This window comes from Onychomys torridus, chromosome 8 (assembly GCF_903995425.1).
Source record: "Onychomys torridus chromosome 8, mOncTor1.1, whole genome shotgun sequence".
Lineage (NCBI taxonomy): Eukaryota > Metazoa > Chordata > Mammalia > Rodentia > Cricetidae > Onychomys > Onychomys torridus.
The window spans coordinates 52818101-52839963 of record NC_050450.1 but is presented as its reverse complement, the minus strand read 5'-3'; positions in this window follow the sequence as shown (position 1 = coordinate 52839963).

Here is a 21863-nt window from a genome sequence, read left to right as displayed (position 1 = left end):
GTAGATAATCCAAACCAGCTGGGTATGGATTGTGACACTGCTCTCCCACTCCATGTCATTTTTTTCCTTCAAGGTCTTAGAGAGGGCAGCTTGGAGACACACAGCATACAGGGATTCAGGCTGATCAAGACCTGGTCCCACTCTCTGTCTTTCTGAAACCAGTGCCAGCCCAGGAGAAATATCCCAATAGGAAGTAGATTGAATGGAAATGGTAAAATTCCAGAAACAATGTCACAATACTATCTCTTCCTATGAAAAAAATGGAGGGGATAGTTGAGTACATAAAAGAAGAGAGTTAATCACATGGTATTTATACTGTTTTACTGGCATAGCAATGTACTCAATATTTATTTTACTGCAATATTCTCAAGTAATGTGTAAATGTTGTTCTGAAGATATGGATTGTATAGATGAAACATAATATGAAGGACAACCTTTACAAAATAGTAAAGTGCACATAGATTGTGTTCAGAAGCAGTACTTTTTTCCATAGGAAAGAAGTATGCTGAAATTCTATTGTGATTTTATTTTCTTCACTTTAACTGCAGCTGAAACATAAACCTGAGGGAATATGGGCTAACTGACTGTAGCCAGGTATCCCCTCTACATCACCACCTCCACCCTAGCTTTCCCAAAACACACGAAACATGTTCTTTTCCCCCTATAACCCACATCACACTCTTGACACCAAATGTGTGGTATGCTTTAATATTCAGACACTAACCAGTTCTCCAATTCCCAATGAAACCTATTTGTGTGTCCTGAAATGCAGTCTAATTCTGGTGTTGTCTGAGGTATGAATGCCTCTGTGGTGGTGCCTTCCCAAGAGCCTCTAGACACTTCCCCAGCAGCTAGCTAAGCAGACTCAGGAGGACAGCATCAGCTCCTAAAGGCTAGAGGTTCATTCTCCCACAGGAGTCCCTGCTGTGCACAGGACAAGCACAAGTGCATGTTGTCACCTGTCTATGGTTGTGACCTTCCAGATTTACATCAGATGTTACCTTGACTTCTTCCTCAGAAACCCTGAAAAGCATCCATTTACTATATTACACAAACATACAGAATGTGATTCAGGAGCTTCTGTATGACCAAGACATGGGGAGGAGTGTGGAGCACCTACCATCTGCTTGTTCTTGTTCAGCAGGTCAGAAAGCTCTTAGAATCACTTCCCATGGAGTCTTTGGGTAGAAGTTTGGTTACATGGGCATGAGCTAATGACTCCAACTCCAGTCTCTCATCCTTCCCCAGAGAATGGATCATAGGTCTTATAATTCCAAGCACCTACTCAGGCCATGTTTTCTTTCTGGTCACCAGCCCCTTGTTCTGAATCTTCTTAATCACCTGTCACTTCTGTAAACTACAGCAGTGACTGGCTGACAAGATGCTTCTGCTGATGCAATAGCAGTATTGACGTTATGGGAGTAACCATCTACTTTATGAGTGGATCTAAGATCTGCTTCCTGAAATAGAACCTGTGCCTGGCACTGTAAGAGGGGGTAAGAACCTGTGGCTAGATAGATCCTAGGTTGAGGGGAACCTAATGCTATTATTCTGCTATATGGAGACAAATTAAAGGAACTCCTGATGACTTGTTGCTATACTCACATCTGTGTATCTCTCAGCCTTCATCAGGAAAGTTTATCTTTGCAGTAGTGGGCAATTAACACAGAGAAACCCCCAACTGATCAAGGTACAGAGAAGATGAGACTGTGGGGTGATCCATTCTAAATGGAACATGTTTATCACACCCCTTCCCCCAAGGGTCAAGAGGCAGAAAGATTGTAAGAGCCAAAGGTGGTGGATAACTTCAAGAAAACTGTTTTCTGGCTATAAGAAGCCTGTAGCAAATCTGAACTCAAAGTAATTATGACATCATTAACAAGACCTGTGTAAGCTCAAGCCAGACCATACTTTCCTTCATGAGAGAACGAAGGTAGGCATGAAATCCTACCACTAGTTGAGGAGTTACTGGCATTGATAACTGCCAGTAGTGAGACCATCAGTTGTTTTGTTTTGTTTTGTTTTTAATGGCCTTTGATAGGTCAACTTCACTTTCAATACTAGTTGGGCAACACAAACTCAATGTGATGGTGTTAGTGAGGGAAGGGACTTGGGGTTGGAGCTGGGTAGGACAGGTGTATCTTGGAATTAGGGAAGGGAATGAGTATGACCAACATACATTATATGCATTTCTCAAAGAATTGGTAAAAATATTATTTCATTCAAAAAGAGTCGCTAAATTAGGTCTTAACTCAGAAAATCCCAAGGAACTTTAATCACCAACTGTACTCAGAAATCAACTAGTGCAGCACTTCTCAACTTGTGGGCAGTGACCCTTTTAGGGTTAAATGACCCTTTCACAGGAGTTACCTAAGACCATTGGAAAACAGATATTTACATTATAATTAATAACAGTAGTGAAATTATAGTTATAAAGTAGCAAGAAAAACAATTTTATGTTTGGGGGTCATCACAATAAGTGGAACTTTATTAAAGGGTCACAGCATTAGGAAGGTTGAGAACCACTGAACTAGTAAAACAAAGATGTTTCTAGTACCCTCATCATTTAGGAAATTACAAGAGTTCTAGGGACTATGTGCTGAGAATTGAGGACAAAGCCATGGAGATTTGGTTCTAAGGCATCCACAGATACACAAATCCACAAACAACCAAGGCTCTTGCTCTGAACTTTTACAGAATTCATGAATATCCTCCGGTATACTCCATTTATCTCTGGATGAGCTATAATGCCTAAACATTAAAACACTTCCTCACTACGGTGACTGTGCATGCTCAGTATACATGCAGTGTTTAGTATTTTCAATCCAGTTGGTTGACTCTGCAGACACAGAGCTGGGACTTGAAGCACTGTACATACTGAGGGCCACATAGTTCTCACTTATCATGAAGTCAAGCTGGTTTCCTTGAAGTTCCCACCATTGTCATCATTGTGATTCCCTAAGTTTTGCGGAGTTCCCATGACTCTAAGCATCCATCCTGGAGAACATGAGTCTCTGCCTTGTCTGTGCCTGTGTTTCTTTGCAAGAGAGCTCCCTGGTCAGCTTAGTAGGTTTCCCATGATTCTATGGTTCATTATCTGGGATCCATTCTTACCTAAGTCAAGCCCTCACAACTAAAATCACTTGTGAAGTTGTGAGGAAGGGAGGAAGCTCACTGTATAAAGCTGCCCAGGGCTTTCCTGCAAGGAAACAGGCACAGACAAGGCTGAGACTCATGGTCTTCAGGATGGGTGCCTAGAGATGTGGGCGCTCCACAAGCCTCTCGAGGAATGTTAATACCATGCATTCCTGGATGGAACATTATTCATGCGTGAAGATAATAGAAAGAATTTGCAGATATACTGCTGTTCATTAAGCATACAAGCCATAAACCTATCCCCAAAAATGTCACCTAGAGATGAACTTGGATGTCATAAGAAAAAGTAACTGGGTTTGAAAGCAGCTCAGAAATGTGGAATAGGAAAAATAAAAAATTTTGGAATGAAATCTGAAATTGTTTAAATACCCATTTCTAAGCCTAAGTAAACAAAATACAATTGCAAAGCACTGTGAAAATTACATAATTCAATTTGAAAGAAAAGATTAGGTTTTTAAATGACTAAAAAGTAGAAAGAGGCCTCCCAAAATGCCATTTCATGATACAATAGGAAACGAAAAAAGAGAGAGAATTCTCTCATTTCTTCCATGAAAGGAAGAGAATCCGTGGAGACTATTTTCTGCTGGAGATTGATAATTAAACAGTAAAAAGGGTTGAAATTGAACTGTAATTGAATTAAAACAGGACTTGAAACTTGCTAGCTCATAGAGAAAATAACCACGCTCCTCGCATCTGAAAACAGGTTGGACATATTCTGTGTACAGGGACACAGGGAAAACATAAGCACCTCAGAAGGTTCACATTCAAAAAATACACAAATAAATGTACGTTAAACAGAAAGTATCTCATTTATAATCACCACCGCCACCGCCGCCGCCACTGCCATCAGTATTTTCATGTTGGGGATAGAAACCAGGTTCTTGTGGATGCTAGACAAGTGCTTGCCACTGAGCTACCCTCAGCTCAGATTCATGTTATTAATATCAGAAAAAAAAATCCAGGGCAGCATTCATTGCTAAAGCACATGAGAAATATCCCAAATGTCCCAGTCAGTTTTATTTCAGTTTCATACAAGCTAGGGTCATCTAAGAAGAGAGAACCTCAATTGAGAAAATGCCTCCATCAGCTTGGTCTGCAGGCAAGTCTGTGGGACATTTTCGCATTTCATGAGTAATTTGGGAGGACCTGACTCACTGTGGACAATGCCACCTTGGTCTGTTGATTCTGGATTGTATAAGAAAACAAACTACAGGGAGCAAGCTAGTAACCAGTGTTCCTCCATGACTTCCACTTCAGTTTCTGCCTCTAGGTTCCTGCCCTGACTCTCCTGGATGGTGGACTGTAAAATATAAGATGGAGTGAACATTTTCCTCCCCAAGCTTTTGGTCATGAAGTTTATCACAGCAATAGAAATCCTAACTAAAGCACCAAATACACCACACACACACACACACACACACACACACACACACACACACACACAATTTCAGCTTGAATTTTCCACTGAACCTAGTGTTCAACGGAAATGACAAAACCAGTGTTTTAGAGATAATTCCTTCTTGCCACCAGAACTTGTGGAAGGAGGCAACTCACCCAACCCTGAGAACACACAGCACCTGGTAGCAGAATGGCAGAGTGGAGTACAGTGAGGCAGGTGAGGCAGGAACAAGATGAGAGATGGATAAGGACACCTCCTTGCTACAGCGTGAACAGGTGCTCAGTTCAGGACAGCACAGCATGGGGGGTGTGAGTGGGGGCAGCGCTGCCCATGATGATGACCAGAAAAGAATGCTTTGCTCAAGTCAGAAGGCAGCAGGGGGACACCTTTTGGTGAAAACAGAATAAAAGTGCTGGAGAGATGTCTAAGAGGTTATGAGCACTTTCCAGAACACCTAGGTTCTGTTCCTAGCACCTGTGTTGGGCGGCTTACAGCAACCTGTAACTCCAGCTCTAGCACACATTTGAAAGCCTTTGACAGACCCAGGGAGCTGACTCGAGTCCCTTCTGGGAACAGAGATCCTTACATATCATATTTAAGAGATCCAGCCACACACAGGACATTTTGAGAGAAAGTTCCCAGCTATACGATAGTAGAGTAAATCCATTGTCCTGGAAAAATAGTAGGGGAGGGTAATGTGGACAGAGAGATAAATAATGGTTTGGGTGTTTGAAAAAAAAAACACCACAAGGGAAATATTATTTATGTTTAATTGAAATACATATATAATATATGAGTTTGTGTATCCATATATAAATAATTTAAGTGAAGTTATGCCACTTGGAGTAATAATGTTCCTCCTGAGAGCCATAAACATTTAGCAAAACCTCCCAGTGACAGACATGAGAAACTTTCAATTGATCCATTGATCAGAACAGCTCAAGATGCTCCCCAGACCGTATAGACTATTGCCATTGCTGCTGGTTGTCTCCCAGAACCTATTGCTGAAGACACCACACTTTGGACATAGGGCTTGATGAATTGAGCTGGATCTGACCTGGAAGCCTCCTCCCTGGCTTCCAGGACTGTCTCTTGTAGTATCTGAAGGTGCAAGGGAGACAAACCAATCAATAGTCATACCCAGCTGTGATGTCTATGAACCACAGCAAGTCCAGCATGGTATGATACCACTGACAGCATAATCGTGGCACTTTCATCTTGAGGTTAACAAGTTAGGCAATTGAACCTGAAGCCAGCTCAACAGAAGGGAACTCATGCCCAGGTCTACAAACCTAACCATCATCTCATAGATCCTAGAAGAGAAACTACGTCTGCTAATTTTGTAAACAATATAATTTCTCATTTTGCTCTAAATACTTACTCCATTACTCACTGATAAGTCAATCTCTCATCCCTCATCAAAGCAGCCCCTTTTTTGCAACCTATGGTCATTGTTGCATAGATCCCCAACTGGTCACTATGTAAAGGGCAAGTGGCTGTGAGGTGGCACACTCCAGCTGATACATATGCAATGTAATCCTTACACCTCCAAGAAAACTGCAAAATAGAGGATAGAAAGATTGTGAGAGCCAGAGGGTTATGGTGGCTGTTTCAAGATTGCTTTTTCCAGATGTGACAGGGAAGTGGCGTCCCATGAAACCTTAACAACACATCTGCCTAAATAAGGCTGGCATAATTACAACACCAGTTGACATACCCATTTGGATGAAGAACATTTCCTAAGACCACACCTCTAAACAAATGGCTGCTGAGAGATAGAGAATTAGTTTTCTCCAAGGACAGGCCTCCAGAAAAATTATCTAGTCCCATGGTTCAGCCCTAAACACATTTACATACAAGTAACACTAAATGGACTCTGTAATGTGTGTATGTATGTGTGTAATAACTATAGAAGAAGACGTGGTGAATTTGAGAGAGAGTGAGGGTGCATGGGACAAGTTGAAAGGAAGAGAGGGAGGTGTGGAAATGATATAAATATAATATTCCATTATGGAAAAAATTAAAAATATTTAAAATTAAATTTTAAAAAGAAGGGTATTGCAATCCTCATCAAATTCCATTAAGGGTATGTGACAGAAACCAATAAAAAGGAAATAAAATCAGTAAAGGTGGTGTTTGGCACTTTAAAGGGATGAAATAGAATTGATACTGCTCATAATCCAGCAAAAGAGGGCAAGACAGAAGTACAACATCTTGTATTCCTAAATCCAAAACCCAAAAAGTTTCCCAAATGAAACATTTTGTGGTGACCTTAGACCACCAAGGAACATCTTCACATACAAAATTAGTTTAAATTTGTTTGCAATTGTCTTCAGGCTCTCTATATAACAGGCATAGGATTACATGACTAGATTTGGATTCCTCACCAAATGTGCATAGACAAACACTGAAAATTCTTTAAATACAAGATCTAATGTCCTTCTGTTGTCAGCTACTATAGACCAGAGACACCCAACACGTGGCCCATGAAATCCAGGGGTGACAGTTCAGATCCCACTGACATGGAAGGGGATTCCAAACAATTCATACCAATAAGTATGTTGACGTAAAATAGAAAAGTCCCCTTAGAAATATAGTACCAAATACAGAAATATATTACCAAAACCAACTCCGTAAAAAATTAGAAAATATAGATAAGTACAATTATACTGAAATTGTTTAATTCATAGTAGAATATTTTCTCTCTGAAAAGAAATTCTAGTTGTATCAAACACTTAAAGAAAACGTCATACTGAATTACAAAACTCATTAAAACTACAACAGAAGGAATGCTAAGTCCAGTATAAGGTAGGCATTAAAACCAGACAGATGTTAGAAAAAAGCAGAAATCACCTACCAGTACCACATCATATTCAGTGGCAACATTCTGCTTAGCATCCAAGATCAGAAGATAAGGGTGTCTATACATACCACCTTTATTCTATAACATCCTAGAGATTATAGCCAATGAGATGAAGCAAGAAAAATATATTTATGACAAATATACTGGGTACAAAGGAATAATGCTCAAAACCACTGTCCATGCAGGGAATCCAATGAAAATTCAGTTATACAATGTGGAAAGGGGTGAGGAATCAAATATACAGAATTAATTGCTTTTCTTTTTGCAATGAATGAATAATTTGGAAAAATAAAGATAGATCATTTATTAGTATTCTAAATAAGATATTTAAGGGAAAGTTAAACAAAAAAATATACAAGACTTGCATTCTTAAAATGAAGAAAACACTTAAAACAACCCAAAGAACTCAAATATCCAAATAAATGAGTAAATATTCATGGCCATGATACTTGCAACAGGAAGGAATCTGGAAGCATCTCAGCAACCTGACCTTGAGATCTATGCATGAGGCTTCAGATGCTAAGGCAAGGGGGACTGGACTAAGTCTCTTTGTATCTATGGGGAAAGAATAGACTTACACACCTCCCTTCTACTATGCACAAAATTTAAAATGGTGTACATTCTTAAACCATGGAACTTGAAGCTAAGTTTCTGGTAGAAACTGTAGGAGAATGTCATCATTACTCTGGGTAGCACAGCTGTCAGCTTGAATGAGTTCTCAGAAGCCTCATTTCTCAAATCTTTTTCATTGAGACTTATTAACTTTCCTAGTACTTACTTAGCAAAGGTGCTGTGCTTCCTGAGTTGGCTCATTTAGACTCTATTTTAGGATTTTGTTTTGTTGTGCTTCTTGTTTTTCCTGAACATTTCTCACGTTGTTAATTTCAATGTATAAAGCATCTCTTTACTTTCATTGCTTCATGCTTTTTCCCTTTTTTTTTTTTTTTTTTTTTTTTTGGTCTTTCGAGACAGGGTTTCTCTGTGTAGCTTTGCGCCTTTTCTGGATCTCGCTCTGTAGACCAGGCTGGTCTTGAACTCACAAAGATCTGCCTGCCTCTGCCTCCCGAATGCTGGGATTAAAGGCATGTGCCACCACCGCCCGGCACTTTTTCCTTTTTAAAAGCGTATTTTTATTTGAGAATTTCAGGCATGATATAATGTGCCTTGATCAAAACACCTTCTCTTTCTTGAACACTGGAATTTGTTCTGATTTTTTTTTTAGCTGAGGATCAAACCTCGGGCCTTGCGCTTGCTAGGCAAGTGCTCTACCATTGAGGTAAATCCCCACCCCTACTCCTGATGTTTTACAATCTTGCATCTAAGCTGTTAATGCCCAATATGCTGGATACACAGACAATGGGGAGGGGCTAGACTCTCCTTCAACTTGGTATGCCAGACTTTGTTGACTACCATGGGAGGCCTTACCCATTCTGAGGAGTGGATGGGGGTAGAGTGGGAGGGAGGTGAGGAGGCAGATGAAGGGGTGGGAGGGGGAACTGGGGGTGGTATGTAAAATGAAAATAAAATAAATAAATAAATATATTTAAAAAAACAAAAACAAAAACTTGTGTATCTTATTTTTGAAAGAACCACCTATTACTCCATTGCTTTTCTCTGTTCATCTGGTCATTTCATTGCCCCTCCTGCATTTGGTTGTTCTGTTGATTTGACTTCGTCTTGCTGACATGACCATTTATTTGGGCTTTCTTATTCATTTTATGAAATGAAAGCTTTTTTGGTTTGCCTCGAAAATCATTTTGATTAAATTTTGTTGTTTTGAACCTAATGTTGGTTTGATTTCCATTGAAACCTTCTGTAACTGACATTTTAAATTTTCTCTCATAGTGTTTGTGGGACAATGTTCTTCCCTTCATTTCTAAGTGTTCAGACTTCTTGCTACTTCCAATTGTTAGTCTGTAGCTGTTTCGCCCTGCAACCACAAACGAGAGTCTGTACATTCTTCCCCCTTCAGAAACAAGCGAAAGTGTAGATTATGATCAATTTCGAAAAATTCCCCTAGGCTTTGTAAAGAAAACGCATTCCCCTGTTGGCTAAAAAGTTTGACAGATCTAGTTAATCAACCTTATTTCTCTTATTACCCAATTATATGTGTTATGTCTGCTTGGCTGGATGTGGTGTGTTGAAACCATCAGCTCTCTTACTTTGCTAATACTGTCTACATATCCTCCAGCTCAGACTTAGACTCCATGAAGACATTTCGTTGGATGGATAGTGTTTCATGTCAGACATATCTCTATTGTGGTTGATAATTATTATTGAACTGAAATGATTTATTTCTCCTTTGATGTATTTCCCCCTGGACATTGTGTTTAATACTATGTAATGCAATGTTGTCATTCTGTTCTCATTGGTATTCTCATTAACATATATACATATATATATATATATATATATATATAATGAAAAAGTATAGTACAAACCACTACTATACATATAATATATACACGTATATACATGTATATGTACCTTGTGTTCTTAGGTCCGTGTATGTATAATAAGCACCACTTTGTACCTTACAACCTACATATATGCTAGGCAAATATATATATATATATATATATATATATATATATATATATATATATATATATATGTGTGTGTGTGTGTGTGTGTGTGTGTGTGTGTACACATACATAAATACACACATATATTGCTTATATGGCACTACTCTGAGGTATATTCCTTATGTTTATTGTCACATAGCTGAAATTCTTAAGTTATGATTTTTACTATTTTAAAAATGTTTTGAATGAGTTTTAGATTAGTAGAAGATTCCAAAGAGACAGAAGTGAGTTCCTATGTGCTGTCCACCCAATTTCCCCTAGAATTACATGATCATGGTTGAGTTCATAACCACATGATTTCACTTTTGTGCCCAGACATTTCATTCTCTTGTTTCTGAGTCCAGATCACGTCAGTACATTGTGTTACTTGTTGTGTCTCCTTGGTCTCCTTCAAGCTGTAACAATTTCTTAATCTTCAGTGCCCCATCTCACCACCACCCCCTTCCATTTCATGACTGATACTTCTGAAGAACATTGTTCAGATTGGGATATTTCCTAGGCATTTTGAAAGCAGAGAATTCTAAAATGTCTGGGTAGATCCTAAGGAGAAGAAGGTGTTTATGTACAGAGGAATTGGAGGGGGGGCAGGGAGAAGAAACTGTACTGGAGATCATAACCATCCCTCACAGCTCATGTGTTTGTGGTCCTTGATCTCCCAAGAGGCACTGTGAAGAGGTGATGAAGTCCCTGAGGCTGGCCTAGTTGAAGGTCTTTGGGTCATTGGGTCATGCCCTTGACCCATACCCCCTCCTAACTCTTGCTCCCCAACCATCAAGTGTGTGGCTTTCCTCTGTCACATTCTGATGCTATGACTGTAACTATGACACAGGCTGAAAGTGACAGGGCCAATCAATCATGAATTTAGGCTTTCAAAATTGTGAGCCAAATAACCCCTTTTCTCTCCATAAAGACCATATGTTCCATGATAGAACTCTGACCAGCATGGAGATCAGGACAAACCCCGAGAGGGAAGTGGATTTAGTCTTTAATCCCAGTGGATTTTCCATGGATCCCCTCATTGCTTTAGTACCTTCTAAAACTCCAGATTAAGGCCAGGAAGCCACTGCTGACATCAACAACGCTGCAGCTCCACAAATTGGAGCTGATACACATGGCTAAATTTAGGGTGTTGGTGACTGAGACATCACTTACATCAGGCAGTCAGTTAAGAGGTTCTTGAGCTGAAGACTTTGTGGAAAGCAGACTGGCATTTCAGTTTCACTACAACAGCTGATTTGACATCAATACAACCTCTGTTAGAAACGGGTCGGAAGGCATGTAACTTCCACTCATAGCCAGACACTGTGGCGACAAGGAGAATCTGGGGACTGGCTAGTGCTGGCCCTGTGTGCAAGTGGGAGCTTGTACATAGGTGCTTGGGCATTGCCAGCCCCGAGTGAGTATCTGAGTCCCAACAGTGCTGTCATAGGACATCAGCTACTACACTGATGCGCACATTGAACGATGCACGGAATCCAGGAAATTGGGTAGATGAGTCTGAGCTTGGAGACAAGTAATCTGGCAGATGTTCCAAAAACAACAGTGAACTCCATGGCTTCTCATCAGTTATGTTTCTCTTTGAATGGGTCTCTGGAAAAGACAGTCTGTTGGTTGGAAATTTCACCTGCAGGATCATATGCTGATGATATTTGGAGATTAGGCCTTTAGTCAGTCCTGCATGGATTGGATGAGGCTCTACATTGGCAGATCCCATGGTGGCACAATGGCTTCCTTCATAAGATGAAGAGCTGAGCTAGGACACTGACTTTGTCTTTCTATGCCATACCCTCTGCCATGCCATGAACCAGCAGGAAGCCATCACCAGGCACTAATCTGAGGACAGCATTTCTCAGCCTCTAGAACCATGCACAAAATGACTTTCTCTTCTTTATAGATTTCCCAGACTGAGGTATTCAGTTGTAGCAACAGAACATGGTTGCTAGAGTGACCATCCTGTCTTTGCTCTTCAACAGGTGTGAATTTGGACCACTTTAATTGCCGTGCCTCAGTTCTGGAGAAGAGGATGTTGTCTGTCCCCTAAATTATCTATTTACCTCCCTGTGGGTGGGATGGTGACAACTTCTGCCAAAAAAAAAAAAACAAGAAAAGAAATATAATAGCAGTACTAGTTAAGAAATGATCATGCCAACTAATTGTTAAATTATAGCTTATTAGGCAGAGTACATGGATAAATTTCTAAGCCAGGAGCTTTGTGTGAAGACTAGAACCATCTTCATGCCAAACATTTCACTGTGGAGATTCCACTTGCTTGAAATGATTTGATGCAAAGAACATTATGAACAACTTACTTCTCCTTCATGAATATCCTTGTATATATACAGCGAGTGAATGGGATTTCAGTTTGATGGTGGGTGGGGACTGAGGATTGTGTAACATAGATTCAAGCTCCAGTCTATATTGTGTTTTGCTCAGCAGTTAAATGAACTTCCTATTACCTTCTCCCAAAGGACCACTCACACAGAAGTGTCAAGAAATGTCATGTGGCCCTTGTCTTACCTGACAGTCATATTAGTAAACACAGGCAGCTCCCTAGGTCATGAATCACTCTGGCTCCACTGATGAGTTTATCAACACATCAGTACAACTCTGTCAAGCCTGCCTGTTCTACATAAACAGGTGCGCAGTGGCTTATGGGTGAAATGCATCTTTGTCAGGAGACCTAGCTGCCTCAAGATGAGCTATGAACAGTAACAGTTAGCAAGTTCTCCAGCTGTGGCAGAAGTTACCTCCTCTGAATTTAAATACACACACCCAGCTAACAATGAAGGCCACCCTTTTTTTTTTTCCAAGACCAGGTTCTTCCAAAAGAGCCAGAGAACATCAAGAAGATACTCTCTGCAGAATGTGCAGAAATGAGAAAGTAGCATCCCCAGTGGGTAATGACCATGTGGCCACTGACAGTCTGTTTTCTGATCTATAAAACTGAGGTTCCCCTCTGCATCTATTGATCCTTTCTGCCTCCTCAGGGGAGAAGGTTCCAGAGATTAAGAACTCTGCTATCTGAGTATTCTTTATGACTTACCCAGTTCTGTCTTCCTGGCAACCTGACACATTGTCATTGCTAAACAAGTCATGGATGAAACCTATTGTCGTGTACTGTCTTAGGAAATGCCTCAGAAGCCTTGCATGTGTGGAGTCCAATCTGAGGGCTAAAAACTGCCAAAACCCCAGACAGACCCAATCTGAAGAAAGAGCAGGAAGGGATCAATACCAGAAAGTCTAGTGTGAGAGCAAAGGAGATGCTGTGGAATAGAAGATGATTCCAATCACACCAGGGATGACAGCCCATTTCTTGCCATTTTACTGTGTCCCAGGCAATGTGTTAAGTGTTTCTCATTCCCATTTCAGTCCTCAGAAAGGCGCCGAACAAAGGCTGTTATTATGCCCAGTTGGGAGACGAGGAAACCCTGACCACAGACACACAGCCAGTAAGTGGAAGAACAGAAATGCTCCGACTTAGACGCCAGACCTCAGACCTTACAGCTCACTCTTGTCATCTTCCAGATGAAACCAGAAAAGAGAGGCCAGAGCTGGAACTGGCCAGGAGGAAGGGGCAGAGTGGGACATCTGCCCTACTTGAGTTGGGAGCCTACACTCCTGACTTTCCCTGACTTCACCCTCATCAAGATAATCCTCTCCCCTTAACTCCTTTCCTTTCTGCCATGGAGTCAGGTCAGAAGTCTCTGGATGCTCGAGGCTCTGATTGGACCACATCCACAGAAAACTTTCTTAAGTGAGGGTGCTTTACTCCTTGAGTAGTGAGAGGTCTGGAAACTTGGGACATTTCAGCCCAGCTACATCCCATGTGCCTCCATCTGGTAGTCAGGCTTCTCAGGACCTAAGCCAGCTGAAAATGATTCAGAGGGGATACATTAGCCTGCCTTGCCTGACCTGAGGTAGAATGGTCCATCTGCAGCCCAGAGAGTCAGCAAAACCAGGAGCTGTTCATTCTGGGAAGGTAGAACCCTGAGAATACAAGCGGCCAGAGATGGAACTGCAAGCTGAGGCTGGAAGTCTGGAGTCCACTCAGAGTCCGGTAGCAGATCCAATACCATGGCCAAGGAAGGGAGACTGCCCTTCATAGGCAACAAGAGCGGCACAAACTGCATCGGTTCTAGAAGGCTCAAGTGTGTGGCTGGGAGGGCTGTCTTTTCCTTTCTTATCCACATTCCCTCCAGACTCCAAGCTTGTTGGTTGGTACTGCCCATGTTTAGGGTGAGTCTATTCAATTCATTGATTCAGACACCAGATTTTTCCTGGAGGCCCCTTCACAGAAGATGTCTACTCAACTCATAGAAATTCCTCAGTTCAGTCAAGTTGACAACCAAAACTAACCATCACATCATCTCTTCACCTTGCCATCTCAGTTCATCAGGGCTGCCATGATTCATGACCACAGGATGGCTACAGCACCTTCAGATACCAAACAGAGTAAAGATGTCCAGTAAAGAAATGAAGTATTTTCCCAGTCATATTTGTTTGAGAGGGAAGTTTTGAACAAAACTTCTTTGGCCTCTTCTTGGACTTTGAGGCCCTGCCTAGACTAAACACTGGCTTAATTCCCACAGGTAATTAGACCAACTGTGATTCACATCCTGGGTCAGAGACTGCCTCACCTAACCTACTCACATGGGGAGGAAAAGTCAAGAACTAAACTGAAGCCACTGAAAATGAGAGGGTACAGGGAAGAGTATGCAGGGCAGGGCAGTCTACAGAGACTGTAAGAAGTTCCCTGCAGGATTCTCTTGAATTCTTCCTACTTTTTAATAGAGTTTGTTATGTAAATTGCTATGCTGTTTATTGTCCTTTTTTGCTGTGATTTTTTTGTTTGTTTGTCTTTGTTTTTATCAGCATTAGCTAAGGTCATCTAAGACAAGGCAAGGCTGCGAGGGGCATTTTCTTGAGTAATGAATGACCAGTGTGGATGGGACAGCATATTGTGGACAGTAATAAAAACAGGCTAAACAAGCCATTGGGAGCAAGCCAGTAGGTATCATTCCCCCATGATCTCTGCTTTCATTCCTGCTTCCAGATTCCTGTCCTGACTTCCCTTCATGATGGACTACAACTGTAAGCTGAAATAAACCCTTTCCTCCCCAGGCTTGGTCATGGTGTTTATCACAACAATAGAAAGCAAACTAGGCAGTTGCCAATATATGCCAATAATAATAATTACTTCACACACACACACACACACACACACACACACACACACACACACACTTTACCAGATCTTCAATGGGAACCTCTAGCTCCAAAGCCCACCCTGCTATTGAATTCTAGCAATTCACTACTGGTCTTTGGAGTCATTTAAGAGTCTTAGTGCAGCACCATCAGATTTCAAGTTCAGGAACTCTCTCCAGAATGAACCGCATCTTTCCATGAGATGAGTATGGACACACGGATGGCAGGCATACAGTATGCACAGAGCTGTCAACAAACTGGCCTTCTGCAACACAGAGCCTGCCTAATGATTTAGCAACTCCTGTACCTTTAAATTTCTTAATTTTCTGATCATTTAGGATATCTCCCATATTCCCAAGCAAAACAGGTTTTCAAAAATAAATCCGATAAATCCAAAATACATCATTCTATCCGACTTGCTCACATCCTTCCAGAAATATAATAAACACTATTGGAAGCCAAGCTGTGAACAACATGAGTTACCATGCAGTTTATCCAAAGCATATGTATTGGGGTTTGAATAAGAAATATCCCCCAAAGGTCCATACACTGGAACACCTGGTCTTCAGTTGGTAGTGCTGTTGGGGGTTATGGAATCTTTAGGAGGTGGAGCGTTGATGGAAGAAGTATGTTACCAGGGGTGGCTGTGAGGTTTTATAGCCTATCCACACTTCCCCCTACACCCCGTGTGTGTGTGGGGGGTAGAGGTGTGTGTGTGTGTGTGTGTGTGTGTGTGTGTGTGTGTGTGTGTGTGTATGCATATGCACTTCCTATGTGCAGATGAAAATGTGATCAGCTATCTACTCTACCATCATGCCATGCCTTCTCTGCCATGATGGACTTTACCCCTCTGTCCTTGTGGAGCTATAAGCAAATACAAACTCCTTCCTTAGTTCACTTTTGTCCACACTTTTCTATCCCAGCACTCTGAAAGTAACCGATACAAGAGACAAGCTACATTACTTGCCATTTTCTTTCATCTGATTGAGCTGTAACATAATTGCTACTTTATCTTGAAGAATACTTGATTCTGAACCCAAACCTGTCCTGCAGACACTGAGAGCTTTTGGTGCTGGGCACCTCCTTTAAGTTATAGTAAGTTCTGCTCAGACACTCAAATCAGCCTTCCTGCAGACTCTGTGGCCTTAGAATGGACAGACCTCTCTGCATCAATGCTGTGGATTTTCACTAGCTGAGAGAATCTCAGGATGAGTGAACACACACTTCCCATTTTTGTTTGGTACTGTCTTGTCATGCTAGGGATTGAACCAGGGCCTGAACATGATAGGCAAGTACTCTACCACCAGGCCACAGCCTACCCTGACACTCCACATCCTCAGCCTGATGCTTCTCCATTGTGGTGTGTCTGGCACTTAATTAAGATACTTTTATCTGCCATTTCTTTGAAGTCTCACAAGGACCAGTGCTCTGAACAAGCCCAGAGAAAGTCAATGTTTTCCTCAGAAATTGGTAAGATCATGAGGCTCCAAGCCAGGCTCTTTCCCTAGGAGCAAATGCTTTTCAAATCACATTTAAAAGCTCTTCAGGGATGTATCCTAAAGGGCAAGGCAATAAAAGCAAATGTACTATATGTGTGTTCACAGTAGCCCATGGTAGAACCATGTCATTCCAGCCAGGCAGGATTCAGAGAAGAGGGACAGAGAGCCACTGAGTCTGCCAGAGGACTAGTAGAGGAAATGGCACCCATCTCAAGAGTTACCTTTTCCAGTGTTCCAAAGAGTACAACACAGAATTCGCCCTATTAACAATCAATATTGAGTTAATCATTTGTGCTCTACATAGAATTGGAGAGCATGACAGTCAGGATTCCTGCCCTGTGGAAACTTTAGACAGTCAGGCAGTAAGCAGTTATTTGGTAAGATAACCAGTCACCTCAAGAGGAGTAGGTGGATGAAGCAAGAAGCTGGTGGGAAGTAGGAAGGCATCTCTCAGGAGCTGAGGTTTGGAGGACCTGAAGGACCAAGAGCAGCCAGTTGGGGAAACAGTATGTTCCCAACAGAAGGAAGGCCAGACCAGGCCTCAGCAGCTCCACTCACATGGAAGAGACTCTGTAAAAGCTAGTGTTTTTGGAAGCCACTGAGCAAGCAGTGTGTGGCACACAGGAGCCAGAATAGAAGAATGCTTTAGGTCACATAAAGAAGTTTGGGTTCTAGTCCTGTGGGAAGGTGGACAGTAACAGGCTCTGGTTTCTGTTTGTAGGATGTCCTTTGGCTGCTGGCAAATAGGCTGAGGACCAAAGCAGATAATTCAGTGAGAAAGTTAATAGGTTCAAGCAATGCTTGAGCAATAGAACAATCACACTTCCAGACCCACCTTGGGTTTTGCTTACCATTTAAGATGGGGCCTCGCTATGTTGACCTAGCTGACTTGAGCGAGACTCACCCTCCTGTTGCCTCTGCCTCCCAAGAAGTGAGATTGCAAGCGTGTACCACCATGCTCCCTGTTGTGGAATATTGCTAATATTACTTTATACTGTGTGAAGATGTGTCACTGTGATTGGTTTTGTAAAGAGATGAATGGTCAATAGCTAGGCAGAAAGAGGTTAGGAAGGATTTCAGGACAGAGAGCACTCTGGGAAGAAGAAAGGTGGTGTCACCAGCCAGACACAGAGGGAGCAAGACATGCAGGAGAGATAAAAGCCAGGAGTCACGTGGTGACCCATAGATGAATAGAAATGGATTAATTTAAGTTATAAGAGCTAGTGGGACAAGCCTAAGCTATAGGCCAAGTTTTTATAAGCTTTTATAATTAATAAAAAGTCTCTGTGTTTTTCTTTTTTCTTTTTCTTTTTTCGAGCTGGCAGCCCAAAGAAAGATCAGTCTACAGCTCCCTCTTAAATTATTTAATTGACTGGCTGACTGATCCATCTATTAAGGAGATGCAGCCATGGGTTTAGTCAATGAATGATGTGCTTCTGCTATGGGGCCTCCACATAGATGTTTGAAATTTAGGGAAATCTGTGGTAGTAGAGGAGTAAAGATAGAAACAAAACAAAATATCAGTTTTCCACATTTTACTTGTTCCTATTAATCTTTTTTACCTAAGTTTCTGTTTCCTTGCAGAAAAAGCCAAGCTTATTTAGTATTTTCTGAGTCCTTAGAATATCCCAGGCCTGTTGCTGTGCCCAGAGAGTTCAGGGGGAATTCATAGAAATCTCTGGGGACCTGGCAGATGGCTCTTTGACCTCTACAGTGTGCCGTGGCACCTGCATGGTCATATATACATATACAGCTACGCACATACATATGCTTGCAACACACTCAGATATAAATAAACAGTTGTAATTAAAATTGGTTTAAAGGGTCTATACAATCAAGGTTTTCAGAATATCATGTGCTAGTGAAGCAATGTAACAAAGTGGGCTTAGGTTGAATGGGGTAAAGTTAGATAATGGCACGGGCCACAGAAGAGTCACACAAGGTGGGCTCTAGCAACTGTAAAAATGGGGTCTGACCAACAGAGAATGAGATACCAGCTCCCTGTGTTGTTAAGTAAGTGCAGCTGTCTGAGCTACAGCTAAAAGGAAGGACATGAATAAGCTTACAGAGAGCTGGCTAGCAGAGTTCTTCAGCAGGGCTAAGGGCTGAATCTAGTGTTGCATGCTGGGCAGGTGCTTTACCAAATAAGCCACATCCTGGACCCAGGAGCAGAGTTCTTGAGGGATGTGGCCAGGAGAGAGGAAAGGGGAGGCAGAGCACAGGGATGCAGAGTGGCCAGAAGTCCAAAGTAAAGGAGAGCTGAGTCAACATGGCATTGCCCCCAGGACCAATCTAACACCACTGCCTGCTTTGTCTCAACTGTCTCTATAAAAACAAATTTTGTGCCTTTAAATGTGACAATGACCTTCACCCTCGCTGAAAGAGCAGCCGCTCTGCTGGGCTATTTGGTTCATAAAGTCTGAAGTATTTGCTGGCTGGCCCACTCCAGGAAAGGTTTGCCAATTGTTGGTAAGGAATCTGTGTCTTGGACTTTGAGTTTATTAAACTCTATCCCATGGGTGACCAATGCCATGAGCAGAGAGCAAACACGTTCTGCCTTGTATTAAAGATCCTCTTGGGTGAAGAGAAGCTGAGGTTAATGACAGGGAGACTCAGACTACCATCAGCCCAAAGCCTGATTCTATGGTCAGAAAAAGAATCAAAAGAATCAAAAGAGGTAACTATTTAGACTTTAGTCTTGAAAACACATCAAGCTTCCAGGGAATAAGAAATGAAAACTCTTGGATCTGATAGTTAGCTCCTCCTAATTAACACAGTCCTGGAGAGAGCCCATTCCTTTGTTCTGTGCACAGGATAGAACCCAGAGCCTTGTATGTGCTAGGTAGGGGCTGTGCCTGGAGCTGCAACCCCAGCCCAGGGGAAATCCTTACTTCTGACTCACACAGCCTAGATTCGAAGGTTGCTGTTAATCAAGCAGCAGCAACAGCCCAGGCTCAGCTGTCATCCCCGGTCAACTAACTAAAGACAGATAAAGAGCCAATCACAGTGAAAATCAGATGTATTCAGTGAGACCATGTTGGGAAGATGAACAATCAAGGGGTTCGGTGACCCCTCCCAGTCTATCTTTGACAAGGTGACATAGGTTAAGATTTAATTAGAAGGCAGAAGGGACGCATCACTAAGCAAGCCTAGCTGAGGTGTGGTCCTGCCATCCTTAATACAGCAGTGTCCTCTGGTCCAGCACATGCTCTACGGTGATCTGATAAGTTGGTAGAGATGATCTAATCTGTTGATCACTGAAAGTACACCCTCAACTTCTTAGATAACTGCCCTTATTGGAATGGTGGGGCTTCTAGCCCATGGGGTTCTGTTCTTCCTGGAATTCAAAGTAGCTGGAAAGCAAAGGCAGATAATTCATGACTGTGCCTTCAACCAAAGTGCAAACACAAAATGAAGGCAGGGATGCCAGGCTTTCATCCATCCTTTAGTTGTGGGCCCAGGTGAGGAGTCCAGTGCTTTTCAGCAAAAGCTGCTTCTGGTGCTGTTCCACAATTATGTTGCTCATCTAGACACGGCTCCAGAGAATGAGGGTGTCCAGCAATTAAACTTCAGGTTGTGTGTCTACAAAGGGCCAGTAAAAAACTCACAAGGGTATTGTCTCTGGAAAAGGAGGAGGTATTTGAATTGCTGATCAAGCAATGTGTGCTGGTCCTCAAAGAATTCGCCAGACTGCAGCCCCTGGCAAAGAAGCCAGACTCTCTGTGCACAGAACCCATCCTGTCCCTGCTTTCCTGGTGGATTCAGACAGAGAAGGGAGAGGATGGTGTTCCTACAAACCAAATGACGGGGCTGTGGAAAGTGGGGTTGGACCACAACGCAAACAGCTGTTTTCATTCCCTGGAAAGCAAGGGAGGGGTGTGGTCTTCACACTCTGGTAATGACGAGGTCTACATCTCGCCCTTGCCTTGGCTGCAGTGTGGGAAATTGGGACATCTGTCACCAGCAAGTTGCCAACTGTCTTTGTGCACTGTGTCACCTCCCCTTGAGCTAGGGACCAGCAGTGTTTTAGATTTCAAGGGTTGAATTCTGGCTTGCTTAGTATTAAGGAGTATTTTCCCCTAAGTAACATGAAAGCATGACCCTAAATACACTTTCACTTATGTTATACTTATATAATAGATACATGCTTCCTGAAGATAATTTTGTAGAAAATTGTCACTTCCTCTGTGTTTTGGCTGGAATCTGCCACATGAGGGTAGGTGTGGTATAGGTTGGATATGACATCAGCTCCAAAAGGGCTTTAGATTTTAGAGCCTTTGGGATGTCCAGTTTTCAGAGGAGGGAAACTCTAGTTGTATCTTACCTCCAAGAAGAAAAAGGGCAGTGCTGGTAAAGGTGCCCAGCTTCATGCCCAGCTCACCCAGAGGTTGTGTCTTGGTTGGAGTTTGTGTCACTCAGCCTAGCTAGTTGAGGCTGTGCTTGGTAGACCTCCTGAGATCCTGCAGACCTGACCCAGCGGCATGGCCTCCTCCTACAGACCTGACCCAGTGGCAGGGCCTCCTCCTGCAGACCTGACCCAATGGCAGGGCTGCATCCTGCAGACCTGACCCAGTGGCATGGCCTCTTCCTGCATACCTGACCCAGTAGCAGGGCCTCCTCCTACAGACCTGACCCAATGGCAGGGCCTCCTCCTGCATACCTGACCCAGTGGCATGGCCTCCTCCTGCAGACCTGACCCAGTGGCAGGGCCTCCTCCTGCATACCTGACCCAGCAGCATGGCCACTTCCTGCAGATGCAACCTAGTATCATGGCTGCCTCCTGCTTCTTTGTGATGGTGGAATAGCAGAGACTGTGCTACAGCTTCCTCCAGGAAGTTCACAGAACTAGAAGTAGATTATCCCCCCCCCACACACACACACACCTTACATGTCATCTCCATTGAGTCCTTTTTCTTCTCTGGTCATCTGTGTAAAGGTGGCTGCTGGCAGGTATCGGGGAGCTACCTGTGACCATTTCTCCTAATAGCCACCTTCCTGTATCTCATCAGTGTGGTCACTCTGCTTTGCCAGTCATTATTGTAGGCTCCTTGGGGGGAATTTCCTTGCTGAGCACTTTAACTGTATCCATTTGCATCATTCTTCACAGCTCTACATGTCATACACATTTCCGTGGTATATGTTGGTACCATATCCCT